This window comes from Lepisosteus platostomus, chromosome 5, assembly GCF_059453375.1.
Source record: "Lepisosteus platostomus isolate fLepPlt1 chromosome 5, fLepPlt1.hap1, whole genome shotgun sequence".
NCBI lineage: Eukaryota > Metazoa > Chordata > Actinopteri > Semionotiformes > Lepisosteidae > Lepisosteus > Lepisosteus platostomus.
The window spans coordinates 21894395-21916604 of NC_142615.1; the positions used below are offsets into that span (position 1 = coordinate 21894395).

Below are 22210 nucleotides of genomic sequence, written 5' to 3' on the forward strand. Positions count from 1 at the left end.
GCGCTGGACCGGGAACGAACCAGCTTCTTCCTGGGCAAAAGAGTGACTTGTGAGGACTAGCCGTCACACTGCATAGAGTGCATAGTGCATAGAGACTTTCTACTAGCCAGCCGGACTGCTGGTAGATCCCCTCGGAGCAACGACTGCCCTGCGCGCCGCAGTCAGATTCCTCCGCCCGTCCTACTCCGAGCTGCACCTCGACTGGTTGGCCAGTAGCCAGAGGACGCCAGGACAATACCCATTGGACAACCGCTGGGACCGAGGCTGCAACAGAGCCTGTCAGCTGGTTTGGTGTTCGTGCTGGGAAATTCCAAATCCATACACAGTGGATAAGTAAACCCCATGTTCTACATTGCGTCTCGAGAATTCAGTTGTACCTCAACACAAGTTGTTATCAATTTAATTCATGAGTAATGTATTTACTTCCGAGTTTAGAGTAACAGTGGGTAATAACACTGATTAGCGATTTGGTAACCGAACGATATATATTGACATATATTCTCTGTTGTGTATCTCTTTGTGTTTGCATCTCTTCGAGATTATATACTTTGTATATTGATAACCCTCACAGTAAGGTCTGCTGCTCGTATCCAGGCAGACTAGTATATGTTTGGTGCACAATTTATTTGAATAAATGTATCTCGTGTATTGAACCCGTGTGTGTGCGTTGTTAGTTGTTCTGACGATTGATTTTCTAAAAACCACAACGAACAACCTCGTGATTACTGCTACAATTAATAATTGTCTCAGTAAACCCATCAAACCTCTACACTTGTATAGTATAATTTATTATCTGTACCCGCAAATCCCCAATATTACTGCTGTCTCCTGAGAAACACAAGTGTAGAGTCAAATCATATGAAATAATACAACAAATCTATTCAATTAACACCCAGATGTGACAGAACACTTTTAAGACTTTAAGACCCCTTTAAATAAGTATTTCCTTAATTTCAGTTCTCTTCCCTCCATGGGATACCTGAAAATTCACTATAGCATAATAAAGGCTGTGCATGCATTACCTGTAATACAGCTACTAATAAAGATAACATTAAAGTTGATTATTAAGAAATCACGCTTTTATTAATAAAATATGTTTTGATAAAAGAAGTCTTAATAGAACCTAGGTAAATCCCTGTAGTAGTCTAACACCTACAAAAAAGAAAAAAAAAAACAGAACAACTTCAAAACAAAGAGAAAAAGAACATTAAAAACAAATCTGGGTAACAACAAAAACACAGAAAAGTGAGTGCTTTTTCAAGTCTTCGGTACTCCATCGTGCTCCTCTCGTTTCAGTAGACCTCTCTCATATATTTGTGTATAGGTCTGCTGGAGGTCCATTGCTGATGGTAATTTAAGTAGGGAGCTGTGTCAGCATGTGTGGACTGCATAGGAACAAGTAAAATTTTATTCCATGCTGAAAAGAGAAGCAAGCAACGTTTGAGCTTTGAAGCCTTCTTCAGGTCTGACAAGGAACAAACCTTTACTTGTTCCTTTCATGTTAATTTAGACCTGATCTCCAGCAAATACTTAACAGGACCTAAACTGGTCAGTTAGTTTAAATAGTTGAAAATATAGGCCACACTGCTCCAGGTGAGGCTTGAACTCAATCTCAGCATGAGTTCGATCGCACCACTGGAGCTGCAGAAGTCTTTTTTTACACAGACTAATGCAATTGCAATTAGTCACGAAACAAACGAGAACTGCAGCTGTACACTTGAGACAGGACGCTACTGTATTAATTTTGTTTAACACTCCAGTCGAACAAGCCGACATGTCACTATTGCTAAATCATTACAAAAGACGCCAACTAATGACCAGTTTTATTTTTAACAGAACTTTACTGAAAGTTAAACTTATAAAACTACCTGAGCAAATAAATACAACAATTATTGTTCCTCTGACCTTCTCAGTATTTCTTTTTTTAAATTAATACATTTATTTATCCACAGTGTGCCTTGTGCTTACTTTTCAGAACTCTCTCTCCTGTGTCAGTAAGAGCTTACATTTCAAGTTAAGTTCTTTAATCAGTTCCAATATCTTCCTTTCAAAGTAGGGAAGAGCAAGCTGGCATGTTGTTTTGCCTGTGGTTATTCTTTATGACTATATCTTCTGACACCTGTGCACAATCCTACAACATTACAAGAGAAGCACTATAACAGGAGTCATAAAAATGCAAGAAGCCACTTTGAACAATCTTTCGGAATTGTAAAACAACTAACGCTTTGCTTGGCTGTCATTTGGTTTGTATACCAGTCCATCAAGAGCCAGCACCATCATCATCAGGTCATGTGCAGTCCTACACAACCTTGCGATTGACTGGGATGAGCTACCTTTTCCATCTCCATGGCATGCAGCACACTCTGGCTGTTTCAACACAGTCATTATTGGACCACAGTGCACTGTCTCTTCTGTCCTGTGGCTATCATAATCACTTTTAAGAAGCCAAGTTTTTTTCTTTAACATGTGCTTGGGTGCCACCCATTTCCTTATTATCCCTGCTTTCCACTGATAACCACAAATACAGAGACCCATCACAATAAAATACTTAGCAAATCTATTCAGTTGACTCCCAAATTTTATAGAACATATTAAAGGCTCCCACTCCATTTATATAACCATTTGCTCTGTTCTGTTCTCTTCACTCCCTAGCATATCTTAAAACTCACAGCTACTAGTAATGATTGACATTAAACATAAATAGTGAATGACACTTCTGTAAATACACACATTCATAAACTTCATTATTAATAAATATGGTATGAGTGTAAAGCAATTTTAATTAATATTCCAATACATTTCCAAGCAACAGATTATTTCCACTATATTTGGGAGCCTTCTAATGCAATCCTGCGTTACACCGAGTACGGTACTAAGCCATATGAAGACATAATTTAAATTAGTCCGCTACTTTAGTTACTCTGGAGTGCTGCAGTTGTTACTTTGTTTTCATTGCAATTGAGAACAGGTTTAGCTCGGCACTGCGTACTAAGCACAGCAGCAAAGTTTGTTGCAATTGGACTTAAGGTGGAGCACAAGTTTAGACGGCATCTGCGTTCTAAGCACGGGTTGAACTCCTGTTAGTATGCTACTTTCAGTTCGATGCAATTGACCCATAGAGTTTTCCCTAATAAGGTCTGAATGAAGCTTAAGCAGAGCCAACCCATTGCTTTTATAACTTCCATTAATCTCCACCCATCTTCCCTCGCTCACTTTTGATCTTTCTAAGCCAAGCATTTAACTGGAGTTCAGCCCAATGATACTGCTGAGAACCAGAGAAAAAAAATATATATATTGTAACGCCCTCGCCTGGTGGTGAGGAGGAAGCGCCCCTAGGCGTGCATAGTACCGCTGGGCATGCTGGGAGTTGTAGCCGGGGAGAGTCTGAGGGTCAGCACGATGACCAGTGGCTGACCCTACCTGTGTAAATAATGTCCTAGTAGTTCTAGTGGCCTGTGTAGTCCTGTAAAAGTATAGTGTGTTGTTAGGTAATTACCACCCTAAAGATGTGTACGTGTTCTGTCAGTCTCCTCATGTGCATGTATATGCTGTGTTTGGTTTTGTGGTTGTTAAAGAATAAAGTTATTGCTTGGTTTGTTAATCGCGTCTCCACTGGTCCTTTGTTCTGAGAAAAACCTGTAAACGCTACATTGGTGTCAGAAGCGGGCAGGATGGACAAATCTTGGCAGACATTAGCCGATTCTGTCAAGTGCTGTCTGACTCTAAAAGAGACAGAACCCATCGGCAGCGCACATAGGGAGCCTGAGCAACTCCTGGGTGCGACAGGTGGCCACAGCCCTTACCAGGGCTATTCAATAGTGGTCCTGCCGGTAGAATTGGGGCGACCTGCTGCTACTCCCGCCCAGTGGATGCCCCAAAGAGAAGATACCCTCCCTGCCAGAGCCGATCAGCGATTCCCACACCCATCAGCGCGGGTGCAACCCGGTCGCTACGACGGGGCAGCGCCTTGGGAAACCTACGAGGTGCAGTTCCAGCTCGCGGCCCGGACGAACAGCTGGTGCCGGGCGGAGATGGCCGGCCACCTGGCGGCGGCGCTGGAAGGAGCGGCCTGCCAGGTGCTCCTGGATGTCCCGGAGGAGGACTGAGGCAAATACGCGGCGCTGGCAGCAGCTCTCCAGCTGCGCTTCGGTGTGGAGGAGGAGCCGGACCTGATGCGGGAGAGGCTGGCCCTGCGGCGCCGCTGACCAAAAGAGCGACTGGGCCCGGTCGCCGCGGATGTCTTGTTCCTCGCCCGCCGAGGATACCCAACTTTTCCCCGGAAGGCGCAGCGGGAGATGGCTCTCCAGGCCTTTCTCAAGGCCCTCTCACACGAGGAGGTGGCGCCATGTGCAGCTGGCCGCGCCGGAATTGCTGGAGCAGGCCTTGGCCCTTGCTACACGGGCTGAGGCCGTGTTCGGGGTGGCTGGAAGCACCAGCAGACGCAGGGCGCCCTGCCAGCAGACCGAGGCAGCGACGGAGGAGTTCAGCAAGGGGGAAGAGAAGCCAGCCCGTGCAGCAACCGCCACGGAACAGCCCCGCATGCTGTTTTGCGACCGCTGCGGGAAGAGGGGGCACCGAGCCCGGTACTGCTGGGCACCCGAACCTCGCACTCCTCGATCGGCGTCGGGAAACTAGAACAAAGCGGCTCAGGGCGGGAATGGCTGCCCGCTCTTGAACACCTCAACCCCCACTCCGGAGAGCGCTTTTAAGATCGGCGCCCCTCACGCCACCGTGGGGCGAGTTGGCTGTAGCCAGGGCCTGTACCTCCACTGCCAAATCGAGGACCAACCCTGCCTGGCCCTGCTTGACACCGGTTCATCGGTAACCCTACTCCGGCCGGGCGTCCTCCCCAACACTGAGGGCACCACCCCCCCAGGATGGGAGGCCTCCGGCCTGCGGCTAAGGACCATGAAGGGACAGCTCGCTGCAGTCCGGGGGAAACAGGTGCTTGCCTTCCGTCTAGGTGCAGCGACGGTCCGCCACCCCTGCTACCTCGCACCCATCCAGGAGGACTGCATTCTGGGGCTGGACGTACTGCAGCGAGTGGGGGCCAGTTTGGACTTGAGCTGGCAGGAGTTGGTGTGGCAGGGGTGACTTCACCTGGTGGAGGGCAGGCCCGGCGAAGGCCGAGGGACGCGGGCTTGCTGGAGCCAGGAGAAAAAGAGGCAGTGGTGGTGGCGGCGGCGGCAGTCACTGGGGCGGATTGGGCCTGCGAGTTGGAGAGAGAGCGTGCCAGATCCTGCCCCTGAGTCACCCGGGGGGCCAGACAAGGCGGCAGTGGCGGGGGCCAAGCGTTGCGTGGAAGCTAGGCGCACCGTTGAGGACCTCTACCAGCGAAGATGCGAGGGCCTCGATTGGGACCAGCGGCAGTGGCTCCAGGCGCTACTCACCCAAAACGATGACCTCTTTGCAGCAAAAGTGACTGAGCCCTCCGTGAGCCTGTGGTCTGCACCAGCTGTACTGGACCGAAAAAAAGACAGCTCATGGAAGTTCTGCGTAAAGTACTGCAAGCAGAATGAGGTCACCCGGAAAGACTCCCACCCCTTGCCGAGGATAGACGATGCCTTGGACTACATCACTGGGTCGACCTGGTTCAGCTCCCTCTGGCTCCTTCTCCCCAGGGCCTCTGGCAGTTTACTGTCATGCCTTTTGGCCTGTGCAATGCCCCGGCGACTTTCGAGAGGCTGATGGAGAGGGTGCTGGCATCGGTCCCGTGGAACCAGTGTGTGCTGTATCTGGACGATTTGCTGGTTCATGCCCGGTGTTTCAACCAGGCCTTGACGAACCTCCAGTTCCAGAACCGTGCTGGCCTGAGGCTCAACCCCCGCAAGTGCGAGCTCCTGCGGCGGGAGGTGACCTTCCTGGGACATGTTGTTGGACCGCGATGGGTGGCTACAGACCCAGGTAAGGTCGCTGCAGTGAGGGGTTGGCTGACTCCCCGCGACGTTGCAGAGCTGCGCAGCTTTCTGGGGTTGGCTTCGTATTACTGGAAGTTCGTCCGGGACTTTGCCAGCATCGCAAGGGCTGCCGTTTCGACTGGGACTCAGGCTGTGAGATAGCGTTCGGCTGGTTACGTGAAGCTTACATGCTGGCCTACCCCGACTCGCGGTTACCGTATGTCCTAGATACTGACGCGAGTAACTCGGAGGTGGGTGCGGTGTTGGCGCAGGAGAGGCCAGATGGAGAGCTTGTAGTTGCCTACTATAGTCGGGCTTTGACTAGGGCTGAACGGAACTACTGCGTGACCCGTCACGAGCTGCTGGTGGTGATGGCAGCGGTCCGCCACTTCAGGCCGTACCTGTTCGGGACCCGGTTCCAGCTGAGGACCGACCATGCATCCCTCACCTGGCTGCTCCACTTTAAGGAGCCGGAGGGGCAGATGGTGCGATGGATAGAGGTCCTGCAGGAATATGACTTCACTGTTGTGCACCGTGCGGGGTCTCACCATCTCAATGCCGACGCTCTCTCGCGGCACCCCTGCGAGGCCGCGGAACGCCACCACTGCGCCCGGCAGGAGCAGCGTGAGGAGGCTGTCCGCACCGTGGCAGAGGCGAGCACCGCGGCCATGGCCCTGGAGGGGCTGCTGGGGGTGGGCCTGCCAGACCTGGCGCAGCATCAGGCAGCTGATCCTGACGTGGGGCCGGTGCTCCGCTGGAAGGCAGCAGGAGTGCGGCCTATGCAAGAGGAGCTTGCCCCACACCCAAAGTCCGTCGAGTCCCTCTGCGCCCCGTGGGAGGCCTTGGAGGTAAAGGACGGGGTGCTGCGCCAGGGGTGGCGGGTACCCTCCAGTGGTGAGATACGGTGACAGCTGGTGGTGCCACAGTCGCTCCGCGCGGCTGTGCTCAAAGCGGTGCACGGCCAGCCGGGCGTGGGGCATTTCGGCTGTAAAAAAACAGTAGACGAGTAGCGTCTCCGAGGCCATTTTTATTGGGGTCTTTGCCACCGGGACGTGGAGCGGTGTGCATGGCGCAGAAAGGTCCCCTCTCCAACAACACCAGGTAGGGGCTCCTATGGGGCGGGTGTGGGTGGACGTTTTGGGCCGAGGCCAGAAACCGCTATGTCCTGGTAGCAATGGACTATTTCACGAAGTGGCCGGAGGCCTATGCCCTCCTGGACCAGATTGCCCCCACGGTGGCCGATGCACTACTGGAGGGGATGTTTGCCAGGCTGGGGGTGCCGGAGGAGTTACACAGTGACCAGGGGCATATCTTCAAGTCCCAGGTCTTCGCCAGAGTGTGCCAGTGCCTGGGGATCTCTAAGACTCAGACCACCCCGCTGCATCCCCAGAGCGACGGGTCTGTGGAGCGGTTTAATCGGATTCTCGCCACCCAGCTGGCCTCCCTGGTGTCCTGGCATCAACGGGACTGGGACCGCCACCTCCCCCTCGAGCTCTAGGCTTATCCAGGAATCTACCGGGTGTACCCTGGCCTCACTCATGCTGGGCCGGGAAATGCGAACCCTGGTGGACCTGGTCTTCGGCCCGCCGCCCAGAGACGAGTCGGCACCACCAGCTGGACTGGACTACGAGTAGGACCTGCAGCAGAGGATGCGGCGGGTGCACAGCTTTACCCGGACCCATCTGACTCAGGCGGGAGTCCGGCAGAACTACGACCTGCGCTGCAGGGGGCCTGCCTTCCAGCCCTGGGACTTGGTTTGGGTGTACAGCCCGCTCCGCCGCAAAGGCCTCAGCCCTAAGCTGGCGCCTTTGTGGGAGGGGGCCGCTGAGGTCCTCGGGGTGGTAGGCAAGGTCTGCTACCGGGGGAGAGTGATGGTTCTGCACCGAGACCGCCTGGCCCCCTACCGGGACCGGGAGGAGGAGCCCCGCGGGGAGGCTCCGGAGGAGCAGCCAGGGCCAGAGCCGGCCGACAATGGGGTGACCGCGGGCCGCCGGCCACCACCGCTTCGTAACAGCCGCTCACGCAGAGTTCCACAGCCTTTAGCAGAGTATGAGTATAGCCTGAGGGGGGTGTTCGATGTCGGCGGGACGCCAGACGCTTCAGGTGGGGACAGTGTAACCCCCCTGGCCCGGTGGTGAGGAGGAAGTGCACCTAGGCACTCATGGTACCATGTAGCCTTATAAGTGTATAGCCTGTTGTTAAGTAATTACCACCCTAACGATGTGAACATGCTCCATCAGTCTCCTCGTGTGTGTATGTCCTGTGTTTGGTTTTGTGTGGTTTAAAAGAATGAAGCTGTCGCTTGGTTAACTATCACGTCGCCACTTGACCTTTTCCTGAGGGAACCTGAAAACAGTACAATATTATAGCATGAACCCTTGACGATTTTCTTGATACGTTTTATGTGCTCATTTGTATTGTATGTATTTTTGTTGTTCAAATTAAAAGTAAAAGACACAACTTTCCGGATGCGGCTGCTGTAAAAATAAAATGACATCAAGGGTGCTGTACGCAGAGGTCTGAAACCTGCTCCACAGAAGATCTTTATCCAGAGGTGTTAAAGAAGTCGAAATCTCGCCATGAGAGGGGAAGCATCTCAGAAAAAGCAGGTGCAGTCGGTTCCACTGTCATAACGCCACTAAGTCGGGCAACAACAGCAAAACCCACCCGGCTTCCTCCGGGCAAGTAATGAGACAAAGAGACAACATACAGCGGGTAGCGTGGCCGAGCGGTCTAAGGCGCTGGGTTAAGGCTCCAGTCTCTTCGGGGGCGTGGGTTCGAATCCCACCGCTGCCAGGTGCTTCTGTCGAGACCCCCTTTCAGCTGGCTTCAGACGAAAGGGAGGGAACTGCTTTTTGGCAGTCTCTCGAGAAACTAAGCAAAGTGTTTAAAGATACTTTCTCAGCTTGACATCAAGGCACAAAACAAAAACCTTCTTGCGTCCTCTCAACCCAAAAGCGCTTTGCCACTTTTTGCGTTATGCAGGGAACGACGTCTGCCCAGATCACTTTTGTGTCAATGCAAATCGTAGTGTGCCCTCCGTTTTAATTTTGGCTGTGCTGGCGTGCTGCTTCTGTCTGTGAAACTTGAATGTTCTGCTTCTTCACACCAAATCATCGGCGGGGGTTGAGCTTGTTAAATCTTTGCGCATAGCACTCCTTTGGAAGTACTTTGTCCAAGTTCAAAAGCGATCGTGGGATTTACTTCATGCGTGCAAAAAGAATACCTCGCACGACAGATTTAAATGGGGAATGGAGCCTGCTTCTTGCTGTTTTTCCTGTGGTTGCAGTTACAAAGTTGATCGTGCTTTCACATTCTGTTAACAGTATTCACTGGCTGAGCTTTGTCAGTTGGTTCGTAATGGAATCTCTGCTTCGGTTCCAGAAAATTCATCTGTAGTGTGTTTTTTTCCGTGCCCATGGCAGTCTTTTAAAGCTGGTAGTAGTGGCGGCGAAGTTAATTTTTTATCCTCTTTAAAAGAATAAGGACGGGCTGGGACGAGCTCCATTTACCACTCTTTCAGCTAACCGCCGAACTCGCGAACTGATTACAGTGCAGAGCCACAGGCGCCTCGCTTTTCTCCATTCTCTGGGTCAGGGTGAAAAAAAACTTGCTGGTATTAGCTGGCCTGCTGGGAGCACCTCTTCTTCACTGATAAGCAAGATTTGTGTTTCATCTTTCTCAAGCTGTATAGATTTCTTTCAAAACAAGTTGTTCCAGAAAGGAAACGAACACTTGCATTCACCTGAATTAAAAGGCATGGGATTTGCCCGTAAGGATAAATTCTGTACAGTAAGACAGGAAGAAAGGCACCGCTGGGAATCGGACCCAGGATCTCCTGTTTACTAGACAGGCGCTTTAGCCAACTAAGCCACGGTGCCGGCAAAGTGCTGTCCTTTGACAGCCACTTGGACACGTCTCAACTGCTCTGAGACATCTGCGTTCGGTGTGCACCGAGCCTGCTCGCCTTGCAAGTTGCCTCATTTACATGCGATAGCTCCACCACTAAGAGAAAGGATGAGAAATGGCTTTTATCTGGCACTTTTCATGTCAGAGGATCTCAATCTGCTTTCCGTGTACAAGAGGATGTCCAACTCATGTAGCTAAAGACGTAGACGACAGTGCTCCACTGAAATCTTGATCTCACAACCCTCGGCATGACTCCGCTGTGTTCTGCTTTAGACACAGGGGGGAAAAGACTTCTTTCATCACACGTTTTGCACTGTTTACGGTGTTTGCAGTGCTCTTTCTTAAATGAAAACCAGGAATCGGCACCATATGAGGTGAGACTAGATAATATTGGATCAAGAAGCCTCGCCATTCCATGCGTGACGTGAGCAAAGTGTAATTCCTGTCTTTATAGTGTGCTTGTTAGAGACTTAGCTGGCACCCAGAGCGCTTTAAATCCGGGAGTCAGCAGCCCAAGACAACAGAGCTTCCTTCGTCTATGTTTTTTGCGTGAAGGGGGAAACCATGCGTGTGCTGCAAACGATCTTAGTATCGAAGTACCGTCCCACATAACCGATCCGAACAATCTGCTTTACAGAGGAGCACTGCCGGAGCTTATCGTTGGCAAACTGAAGACCAGGCTGACCTCTTCTGTGACTCTTGAACACTGAGTCTCAAGGTTGTGAATTCAAGCTCCACACTGGCGGGAAATTCCATAGGTAATGATCACATTTTCTTGCATGCTAATCAAAAGAAATATTAAGAAACTTTTCCCGATACCAGTTTTTTACAAAAGTAAAGGCACACGGCACATGTGTGCCACATCACGTCCGAGTTTAGTGACAACTACCTCAGAGATTGTAAGCTGGGTAGTTTCAGATCAGATCACTTTTTGTATCAAAGGTTCAAGCAAACCCGAATACTTTTGCAAGAGACATTTCAGAATCCCAGTCAAATCCAGTACGATTGCTGGATCCTTTGAATTCGACTGAACTATAGCACAGATCTGCAGTCCACCATTAGAATACTGTGGGTGTGCTGTATAAGCCATACTGCCCAAAATAGTTCTAAAACAGGAGAAGCATCCTCGTTTAGGAATGTGGTATAAAGTGAAATGGTCTGGGAAGAGTCCTACGTTTGAAAAGTTCAAAATAGACGTAAAGGGGTGTTTACGGACTCTTTCGAAATGTAAGAACAAGCTGTGCGGACCTTATCTTTATTTACCTTGTGTAATCGTTTTTCATAAAGTGTAATTGTATTATAGCATGTGCCCCTGACGATTTTCTTGATACGTTATATGTGCTCTTGTTTGTATTGTATGTAGTTTTGTTGTTCAAATAAAACGTAAAAGACACAACTTTCCGGATGCGGCTGCTGTAAAAATAAAATGACATCAAGGGTGCTGTACGCAGAGGTCTGAAACCTGCTCCACAGAAGATCTTTATCCAGAGGTGTTAAAGAAGTCGAGATCTCGCCATGAGTGGGGAAGCATCTCAGAAAAAGCAGGTGCAGTCGGTTCCACGGTCATAACGCCACTAAGTCGGGCGACAAGAGCAAAACCCACCCGGCTTCCTCCGGGCAAGTAATGAGACAAAGAGACAACACACAGCGGGTAGCGTGGCCGAGCGGTCTAAGGCGCTGGATTAAGGCTCCAGTCTCTTCGGGGGCGTGGGTTCAAATCCCACCGCTGCCAGGTGCTTCTGTCGAGACCCCCTTTCAGCTGGCTTCAGACGAAAGGGAGGGAACTGCTTTTTGGCAGTCTCTCGAGAAACTAAGCAAAGTGTTTAAAGATACTTTCTCAGCTTGACATCAAGGCACAAAACAAAAACCTTCTTGCGTCCTCTCAACCCAAAAGCGCTTTGCCACTTTTTGCGTTATGCAGGGAACGACGTCTGCCCAGATCATTTTTGTGTCAATGCAAATCGTAGTGTGCCCTCCGTTTTAATGTTGGCTGTGCTGGCGTGCTGCTTCTGTCTGTGAAACTTGAATGTTCTGCTTCTTCACACCAAATCATCGGCGGGGGTTGAGCTTGTTAAATCTTTGCGCATAGCGCTCCTTTGGAAGTACTTTGTCCACGTTCAAAAGCGATCGTGGGATTTACTTCATGCGTGCAAAAAGCATGCCTCACACAACAGATTTAAATGGGGAATGGAGCCTGCTTCTTGCTGTTTTTCCTGTGGTTGCAGTTACAAAGTTGATCGTGCTTTCACATTCTGATAACAGTATTCACTGGCTGAGCTTTATCAGTTGGTTCGTAAAGGAATCTCTGCTTCGGTTCCAGAAAAGTCATCTGTAGTGTGTTTTTTTCTGTGCCCATGGCAGTCTTTTAAAGCTGGTAGTAGTGGCGGCGAAGTTAATTTTTTATCCTCTTTAAAAGAATAAGGACGGGCTGGGGCGAGCTCCATTTACCACTCTTTCAGCTAACCGCCGAACTCGCGAACTGATTACACTGCAGAGCCACAGGCGCCTCGCTTTTCTCCATTCTCTGGGTTAGGGTGAAAAAAAAACGTTGCTAGTATTAGCTGGCCTGCTGGGAGTACCTCTTCTTCACTGATAAGCAAGATTTGTGTTTCATCTTTCGCAAGCTGTATAGATTTCTTTCAAAACAAGTTGTTCCAGAAAGGAAACGAACACTTGCATTCATCTGAATTAAAAGGCATGGGATTTGCCCATAAGGATAAATTCTGTACAGTAAGACAGGAAGAAAGGCACCGCTGGGAATCGGACCCAGGATCTCCTGTTTACTAGACAGACGCTTTAGCCAACTAAGCCACAGTGCCGGCAAAGTGCTGTTCTTTGACAGCCACTTGGACACGTCTCAACTGCTCTGAGACATCTGCGTTCGGTGTGCACCGAGCCTGCTCGCCTTGCAAGTTGCCTCATTTACATGCGATAGCTCCACCACTAAGAGAAAGGATGAGAAATGGCTTTTATCTGGCACTTTTCATGTCAGAGGATCTCAATCTGCTTTCCGTGTACAAGAGGATGTCCAACTCATGTAGCTAAAGACATAGACGACAGTGCTCCACTGAAATCTTGATCTCACAACCCTCGGCATGACTCCGCTGTGTTCTGCTTTAGACAAAGGGGGGAAAAGACTTCTTTCATCACACGTTTTGCACTGTTTACGGTGTTTGCAGTGCTCTTTCTTAAATGAAAACCAGGAATCGGCACCATATGAGGTGAGACTAGATAATATTGGAACAAGTAGCCTCGCCATTCCATGCGTGACGTGAGCAAAGTGTAATTCCTGTCTTTATAGTGTCCTTGTTAGAGACTTAGCTGGCACCCAGAGCGCTTTAAATCCGGGAGTCAGCAGCCCAAGACAAGAGAGCTTCCTTTGTCTATGTTTTTTGCGTGAAGGGGGGAAACCATGCGTGTGCTGCAAACGATCTTAGTATCGAAGTGCCGTCCCACATAACCGATCCGAACAATCTGCTTTACAGAGAAGCACTGCCGGAGCTTATCGTTGGCAAACTGAAGACCAGGCCGACCTCTTCTGTGACTCTTGAACACTGAATCTCAAGATTGTGAATTCAAGCTCCACGCTGGCGGGAAATTCCATAGGTAATGATCACATTTTCTTGCATGCTAATCAAAAGAAATATTAAGAAACTTTTCCCGATACCAGTTTTTTACAAAAGTAAAGGCACACGGCACATGTGTGCCACATCATGTCCGAGTTTAGTGACAACTACCTCAGAGATTGTAAGCTGGATAGTTTCAGATCAGATCACTTTTTTTATCAAAGGCTGAAGCAAACCCGTGTAGCGGCAATGCTTGTTAATAAGACAGAATTAAGTGTTGCGGTACTTTCCCAAATGAGGCCTCATCTCTCTGTTCATCTCTGTGGTGCAGCCACAGAGAAACTATTCATGCAGGCTGATTTAAAGATGTTTTCTTTTGATAAGGGACAGCTTCCAAAGGAGGATGCACTTAGCTAAGCCTGGCTATCATGATCAATGGTCATCCATTGGCGCCTATCTGTCTAGGGAGTGCCAGATGGACATCTGGACTGCATTCCTAAGTGTCAGGAGTAAGTGACTCATATCTCACCTTGATCAACCAATCAGGGACTGGTAGGGCCGAGTAACCCACGTGGGATTCTGATGCCCATGGAACTTTCAGCCAATGAACGAGCTGAAGTTCCTCCAGGTAACAACAGGCAACACAGAGGGCCTGAGAGAATTCTGTGAACTTTTTTGGACAATTCAAAGGAGAATTCCAGGGCAAGACGGCCCAGGAGCAGAAGGCTCCCAAGGGAAGGACATTTTCGCAGCGTGCCTCCTGACCATCCTGAGCCTGGACAACCACGGAACGGCCAGTGTGTCTGAGTGCCAGAACTTTCCTTTGTTCTAAGAGTCTAGAGCGGAGGTTGCCAGAGAGTAACCAGAGGATACACCCGACGTTAGCATCAGCAGCAAGCCTCGTGAACAGGTCGGAACTGTGGAATCACTATTCAGAGCTAGCGCTTCATCAGGAACGAACCAGAGCCCGCAGGAGAGCCCGCAGGAGATCTGAATCCCCAAAGATTGGATGAGTATTCAACTTCACTGCATTACAGCTTGAGAATTCAATTGTTATCCCAACCAGTTGATATCAATTTAATTCCTAAGAGTTATGTACTTGTTTTCAGTATCTAATGTAGAAGTTGTAACCAAGTTCACTTTATGAAACGGTCTAAATGAATGATATACTAAACGTATGTCCTCTTGATATATGTAACTCTTTGTAACTGATTGTATATATACCTTTTGTATTCTGATAACCCTCTCAATAAGATCTGTTAGGTTTATATGCATATTCTATGTATTAATAAATGTATCCTCGTGTATTAGTACCCGTGTGTGTGCGTTGTTTGAGTTATATCGCGTGGTTTGATTCTGAGGCCATCAAAAGAATCATTTTGTGATTTACGGCTACAATTAATAAATGTCCCCGTAAATGCCCAAACCCTACAGAACTGGTGCCTTCAGAGAGCACACTACATTTATTGGCGTCCCTGGACTCATTTCAGTCATACCTGGGCTATGATAAGACTGAAATGAGTCAACCAAGCATAATTATTCAATATAAAACGCCGCGGGTTTCATACACGACAATACAGTGTGCTGAAAGCCGAAAGGAAAAAAGTTCCCCTTGCTCTTTAAGCAGTGCTTGATTGTTTTGTGATCTTTTGCGATCTACCGGGTTGATTGCATACTTGATCTTGTGGTTTTCTGTGGTAGAACTGTGATTTCGTACTTAAAAGTAATACTCTTTAAGTTTAACGATGGTTGCTAAAAGGTCTGAATTCGAGTCGCTATTAAGCACTCTCTCTAGCAGCGACAGGTCTGACCACGATCTCCGTCATATCTCCATCAGCGGAGAAGCTAGGAGAATAAACCTCCATTCTCTGAGAGAGCTAGCGAAGGACATGGAGAGAATTGACCCTGCAGTGTCAGAGAATAATATCGAGAGTTATATTCAAGACCTCAGGTATACCCTGCAGTACCTGCCAAACGCTACAGAACAGGAGAAAGTGTTTCTGGTCAGGAAAACTAGCAGCAGAGCTGTACATGAGTGGATGGCTAGGCAGATGAAGAAAGTCTGTGATGACTTTGAAGAGCTGTGTCAAGCACTTATCCGAGAATACAGTGCGTTTATTGACCCGACTGCCGCGATAGCCGCCGTCCTTAACATTAAGCACGAGAGAGCAGAGTCCCCTCGCGAATATTACGAGAGACTTAGAACTTATTTTGCAGGGGGAAATGATGAGGGTTGCGAAGAGAATACACATTTCAAGGGTTTATTCATTGCGAATCTCCACCGGTCAGTCAGAAAGATGATCTTAATGCATACAGATGCACAGACCATGAAAATGACTGATATTAAGAGATTCGTGCAGAAAGCCTGGGAGTATGATGTCCAAAGTCGCTCTGAGCAAAAAGCTGTTAAAGCGACTGTGTTCGCCGTCAGAGCCAGCAGGGTTAACTCCCCCCTGCTTGAAGGAGCACAGGCTCCTGAGCTGGCTAAGCCCCGTTCCAAAGCAGGCACACAGGACCACACCCAGCGTCTAAGTGCCATGAGAACACCGGGGGAGGGAAAGGGCTAGATAAAGCTGAACAAAAGGATTCAGTAGCCGCCCGCCTGGCCAGGCTTGAACAAGTTTTATTAGGACAGAGACAACCGCTCCCCAAGGCTGCCGGAAGCGTGAATGAGCTGATACTCTCCACTGGAGGAGGCGGAGACCCGCCCCCTCTCCCTCCCTCAGTCTGTCTGATTGAGCGGAAGGGTTCCTGCCTGGATGAGGTCAGCCACTCCCAAGCGAGTGCTGACTCCACCCCTGAAGTCACAGAGCAGGCAGTAAAACAGAGAGGAAAAGCAGGAAGCTTTTACCTCAAGGCTTCCATGGGAGATGTCTTACCCAGCGAGACATTGATTGACACTGAGGTTGAAAGGTGTTTGATGTCATACAGCAAGCTCAAACCGGTAGAAAAAGAAAAGGGCATGCGACTCAGAGAGGAACCTTTGGTGGATCACCAGAAAGGCAAGGTGTAGAAACAGGTGAAGGCTCCTAAGCCTTCTGTACAGAAGGAAAGGGGGGCCAAGAGGCAGAGTTTGTTCACACAGTGCCCACCGAAAACAGAAGCCTATGTGGAGATTCCTTCTGTTCACTCTGGAGAAGAAATACAAATATTTTCTTGTTCCCCGGATATACAGGGAAGTCATGTCCCGGCTGAGGTCACAACAGCCTCCATGCCATAGGAGTGGTGCTCCAAGCAGCCGCCTGATCCACCAGGTGAAGCACACCCCTTTTACATCCCTAAAGAGGAGCAGATCTCCCCACCTGGCGATGAAAAGGAACTTTCCCTGTGCACCCTGGCACCCAAGAGGAAGTGGAAGGGATCCAGATGGCAGGAGAGCAGGTTGGTGATGTAGCCCTCACCCTTAGCCCTGAGAGGTCCTCTATTAGTGAGGATCTGCTTGAGCAGCTGTCACTGGGCCACCCAGTGACCCAGGGAAACTGCAGTCAGGTAACATTATTTCTCACAACTACCAGGTAGTGAGTGAGACCGACCTGATTTTCCTGCCTCAACGGCAGGGTTTCCAACACACCCAGTCCCCCAGAAGGGACAGGGAATGAAAGCCAAGCCGGTTTTCCTACAGCCACCAGCTCAGTCTGTCAGTCTGAGTCTGACCAACAGTGGTTCAGCCAGACTGGAGCTGGATGGTCAAGCCACCCGCCTGCCAGTGCAGAACACGGAAAAGTGGGGTGTCAGAATCCCCGCCTGCACTGACATGGGCCTGGTGGGTGAAAGCGAGTTCGAAGACTGTGAACTGGCTATCTCAGTGCTGGGGCAGCTCCCTGAACCCCTAGCGAGAGAAGGGGGGAGCGAGCAGGTGTCCTACACCGGCCCCCAGAGAACAACTGTAAACATGCCGATAGAGGGATTCCTCAATCAGGAAGTGTGCAGGGTGGACCTGAACAGTGAAAATGGGGTAACAATTCCAGATCACTCAGGTGCTCCAAATGACCACTCAGCCGAGGGTCAGGCGTGCTCCACAGCTGCACCGCCCCCTGCAGGGTTCCTAGAGCATCGGCATGAACAAATCGAAAAAGCAGATACCCTGGAATTGGAGGAGCAGCATCAGCAGCTGCGTCAGATCTCCACAGATTTCCAGGATGTTGGTGCCCAAGATGCCACATGGCATACTGAGAAAGACACCATGTACACGCTGCGCCAGCTTAGAAAGGCAACAGTCACTCAGAAGGAGATGACTGGGATCAGCCACCCTAAAAGACTTTTGGAAGGACTGATTGCTGCCTCCACTGTTGTGCATTTGCTATTTCTGGTAGGTTTGTTTGCTACTGGCACTCTCACCCTGACTGCCCCAAGAAGGCAGGTGTCAGAGATGCCAGAGGGTAGTGACAGACTGTATCAACAGCAGCAAAAGTTGGAAAGCTTAGGGAAAACCCTACAGGCAATTTCCTATGCAACAGGGTTAAACCTTATCCCCCAACCAGTGGACATGATTGCCGGTGTTATACAGTGGGTTAATGCTTGTGTGCAACAGGCCAGAATGTTGACACAAGACCTGTTAAGGGAGCTTAGTGCCACTGTAGCCAGTCTAGCCATGGCACAATTCCCAACCAACTTGATTCCACTCTTCTCAGTAGAGGAGTATGTGACATTAACCACCCCATCGCTCATAGCTCACCCAGAAGGCAATCCAATATTGAATTTGGTTCCTAATCTTGAGATGGGTATGGCTACCAAAGCTATCCATTGGCTGTGTCTAAATGATTCACCAATGAAGGGTGTAAAGCTACTAACGAGCAGAGGGAGGTTAATGAACTCCATGAAGAGCAGGTGGGAAGTAAATGGCTGGTCAGCACATCTCACTTAACTGTCACTATGACTTGTGACAGGCATGATACAGCTACCACAATGCAGCCACCTAACCAACAGTTTCCTGCAAGTTCCCGAGGAGGCCATAGTACAGCATGGTAACTTAACACTGTACGGTCTGGAACCAGACAACATAAGACCAAACTGGAGGTCGTGGATGCCTTCAGGTGCCACACTATTGAATTGGATAGAAATCCAAGTAACACTACGCCCTGAAGAGGTACAGGTAGTTAGTTTGCTTTAATGGAACAAACCTCCAACCCACCCTGGCAGGTGCCCAACACAGGTGTCGTGGTTTATCAGGTAGTTGGGAACAGGAACTGTTGTTATTGTAACACTACTGCCGGGTAGCTGGGTCATGACTGGATGTACTCTGAATGCTGTACTCTTACATCAAGATGTACTCCGGGTAGCATGTCAAAAGAAATGAAGTTACTTCTTCCCAAATATCTGCCTACAGAGGTATCAGATATTGACAGTGAACTTCCCGATGTGTAATGCCTAGACTGAGATGATGTCTCCTACCGTGTTTATACATACTCCAGATGTTATTCATCCTGTTTGTTCCCAATGCTGGTTCCGGTATGAATTCTCGAGGAGTAATGTAGACATTTAAGGTTAATGTTCTAATGACAAGGGACATCACTTAACTGTGTTTTGTTTTGAAGGCAACAACGCCTCAGGACCTTGTGACCTTCAAAAAGGGGGGATATGTAGCGGCAATGCTTATTAATAAGACAGAATTAAGTGTTGCTGTGCTTTCCCAAATGAGGCCCCATCTCTCTCTTTATCTCTGTGGTGCAGCCACAGAGAAGCTATTCATGCAGGCTGATTTAAAGATGTTTTCTTTTGATAAGGGGCAGCTCCCAAATGGGGATGCACTTAGCTACAGATGCAGCCATTCAAAGTGCGCGGTACAGACACGTACCGGAGGTAATTGGCTACGGCGTCGCGCATCGTGACGCAAGATGACGCAGGGTACGGCGGTTCGTGATTGGTTGACCGACAGGGGCACTCGTGGTCCGTTGGTCTGTTGTAGAAAGATTTACAGTAAACGTCTTTACTGTGTCCATTGTAGTATTTAATATTTATATGGAATTTTACCTCTGAAGGGAAATCTTAGTGTCTGAGCATAAAAAGAATAGGAGCATACTGCAACGCGTGTGAAGTCCATAAACGATATTAATTTTGGAACTTAAACATACAGTATATGGCTGGTCTCTGTACTTTAAATAAAAAATACACACCAGTATTCCATTTCTCCCTAAACATTTTAAGCATCAAAGTCTTTAACTAACGTGATACCAGAGTCAACAAGCATACTTTTAGAATTTGATTAAAAGGGAATATAATATGGAATTGCGTATCTCAAGAAATTAATAACGATATAATTATATTCATGTTGCAAAAGAACTGCAGACATAAAAACTCCCTTGCTTTTAACAGAGCGTTCCATAATTTCTAACTCCAAAAATGATTTAAACTGCGACACTTATCATTCACCAAGAGCTCGAAATATCACAAGGATCCTCTAGAGCACAGCAAAGACTGTATTAAAAAAATCGCGTATCTCAAGAAATTAATAAGATATAATTATATTCGTGTACTACGACAGGGCTGTGTAGGGCTGTTTCACCTCTGTCTTCATGTGACTCGATTCAAAAGCCATTTAGCAAAGAGGGGATGAGAAGAGTGACAAACTAGTATACGGTACAGTACTTCAGATCAAAGCATCTTATTAAAAACGTGTTTGCTTTTGTCTGGGTATTTACTTTGTAATCTGTGGTTTACATCTACTGTATTGTTTTAAGATGCCACTTTTAAAGGTGATATGTAAAATAAAGTTTTTTATTATTGTTATAGAGAAACATGATCAGATTTTCCCTGGTTCAGAAAAAAGACGATTAAAATCTGTAATCTTCCAAGAAGTTTCTGCTTTGAGCTAAGACATTAACGAGTACAACCCCCCTCTCTGCGGGAGGGCTGGCTGTGACGAATTAAACCGGTTTCACGGGTATTTTCAATGTAGGAAGTACAGTAGCACAGCACAAAAAAAACAGACATTGTGTGGTACAGCAAGGAGCTCAGTCAATTCAAACAAGTTCAGTTTCAAAAGAACTGCAACGGACATAAAAACTCCCTTGTTTTTAACAGAGCGTTCCATAATTTCTAACTACGAAAATGATTTAAACTGCAACACTTATCATTCACCAAGAGCTCGAAATATCACAAGGATCCTCTAGAGCACAGCAAAGACTGTATTAAAAGAATTGTGTATCTCAAGAAATTAATAAGATATAATAATATTCGTGTAATTCGTATAATTATATAATGCCAGCGAACCCTTGTTTTTATGTCCACTATAACTACGCTGGGCAAACGCCCAGTTCATCTGGCATTTTCTTTTATGCTGGCGGGCATTCTCCTGGTCTGTGTCTTCTAGGATATAATGCCAGCGAACTCTTGTTTTTATGTCCACTATAACAGACAATCTCCTTTGCTTTTAACCATGAAAATGATTGACTTTATTTCCCTCATGGGATCAATAAAAGTATCTATCATCTGTCTAAACTATGGGACAGAATTCTGGGGTCTCCCCATACCAGAGATTATGGTAGGGCTTCAGAATGGTGATTGGCTGACACCATCTGACACCCCTCTGATTGGAGAAAAAAGACGTGCTGGTTTGCTATACATACAGTACTGTACCAGGAAGAGGATTTCTTTCTTTTCGAAACGTGTATTTTAAAAGTTTAAGAAGTAAAAACCTTACAGCGTACACAGATTTCATCATCTTTGTCTTATGCATAATAATGTTCACCGCTCTGTCTAGCAAATTAATAATAAACTTTATTTTATATAGCGTTTTAAATGAATAAGTAATTAGATTGCTCATAAACCTAATCACTAGCTTTTTCTTTTTATTTAGGCTCAGATTTCAACTATAGATTGTATTATTAATAACCATAATAACAACCAACCAACAAAAACAACCATATAAACATAATACCAACCAAAAACATATCATCCTCAAAATCCACCTCGATTTTCAACTTAAAGCAGTTTAAATAATTTTCGTAGGAGGGCTTGGACAGATTCCAAGTGCATTTTTGCAATTTACGTTGCAATTTAGAGCTTTCTGGCAAGAGGAGACACCCAAATTATAATGTAACATGTCACTGTTTGTGCATGAACAAAGTTATACTGCAATTTTCCTTAGATACGCGATTAAAAAAGAAATTTTTTTGAATCCCCGGCGGAACACACTCTATAAGAATCAGCGCTTTTATACAGTATATCGCTTTTAAACACATATATTTAAACACGCATTTACAATTTAAATCAAAACGCGATTCAAATCAATATAAATGTTTATTTTGTAACGCATAGGTGACTATTCATTGTTATTAAAAAGACTTAAATTCAAACATGTTGTGATATTTAGAAATATAAATTTGTTTAGTGCTAGTGAGGTTTTATTTAATCTCTGACCAAGGGAAACGTTTCATTTTTTCAAAGAAATGTTTGTTAAAAAATAAAGTCATAGTTCCATGGGATTCAATCACAGACCATGTGACATGGGACTCAGGAAACTAACACACAGCGCCACCAGATCTGACAATGCTATAAAAACGCTATAAAATAATGTGACTAGGCACAGAAAAAGTTGACAGCACAGTACAATAATAAATGCTGACCATGACTTTAGAAGCATAAATTACCTTACACTCAATTTAAACACAAGCTGTCTTTAGCCCTCTAAGCTGGTTCATACAGAAATGTAGAGATCCAGGCTCAGAACACACAGCTTCATTAGCGAATACATATGCAGGACAACTAGAGAAGACGTTTTACAGTGGATGGATTTTTAGAAACATCCCATCAGTGACATCACTGAAGTCAACTCCTAGGTACTATAACTGTCGTGTGGATAGTTTCACAAGAATCAGACAAAGGTTTAAGCATCGCTTG

The 22210-nt window shown here is 47.4% G+C and overlaps 3 non-coding genes and 1 pseudogene across 3 annotated transcripts; 2 read left to right on the forward strand and 2 right to left on the reverse strand.

Annotated features, from left to right (window-relative positions):
* Positions 1-6109: 6109 nt before the first annotated feature.
* Positions 6110-6922, reverse strand: LOC148664902 (uncharacterized; annotated as a pseudogene).
* A 1689-nt stretch (positions 6923-8611) lies between these two features.
* On the forward strand, positions 8612-8693 carry trnal-aag (transfer RNA leucine (anticodon AAG)). The gene has a single exon. It is a non-coding gene; the product is annotated as a tRNA-Leu (tRNA).
* Positions 8694-9704: 1011 nt separating this feature from the next.
* On the reverse strand, positions 9705-9778 carry trnat-agu (transfer RNA threonine (anticodon AGU)). Its single transcript has one exon. It is a non-coding gene; the product is annotated as a tRNA-Thr (tRNA).
* Positions 9779-11456: 1678 nt separating this feature from the next.
* Positions 11457-11538, forward strand: trnal-aag (transfer RNA leucine (anticodon AAG)). Its single transcript has one exon. It is a non-coding gene; the product is annotated as a tRNA-Leu (tRNA).
* The last annotated feature ends 10672 nt before the right edge of the window (positions 11539-22210 follow it).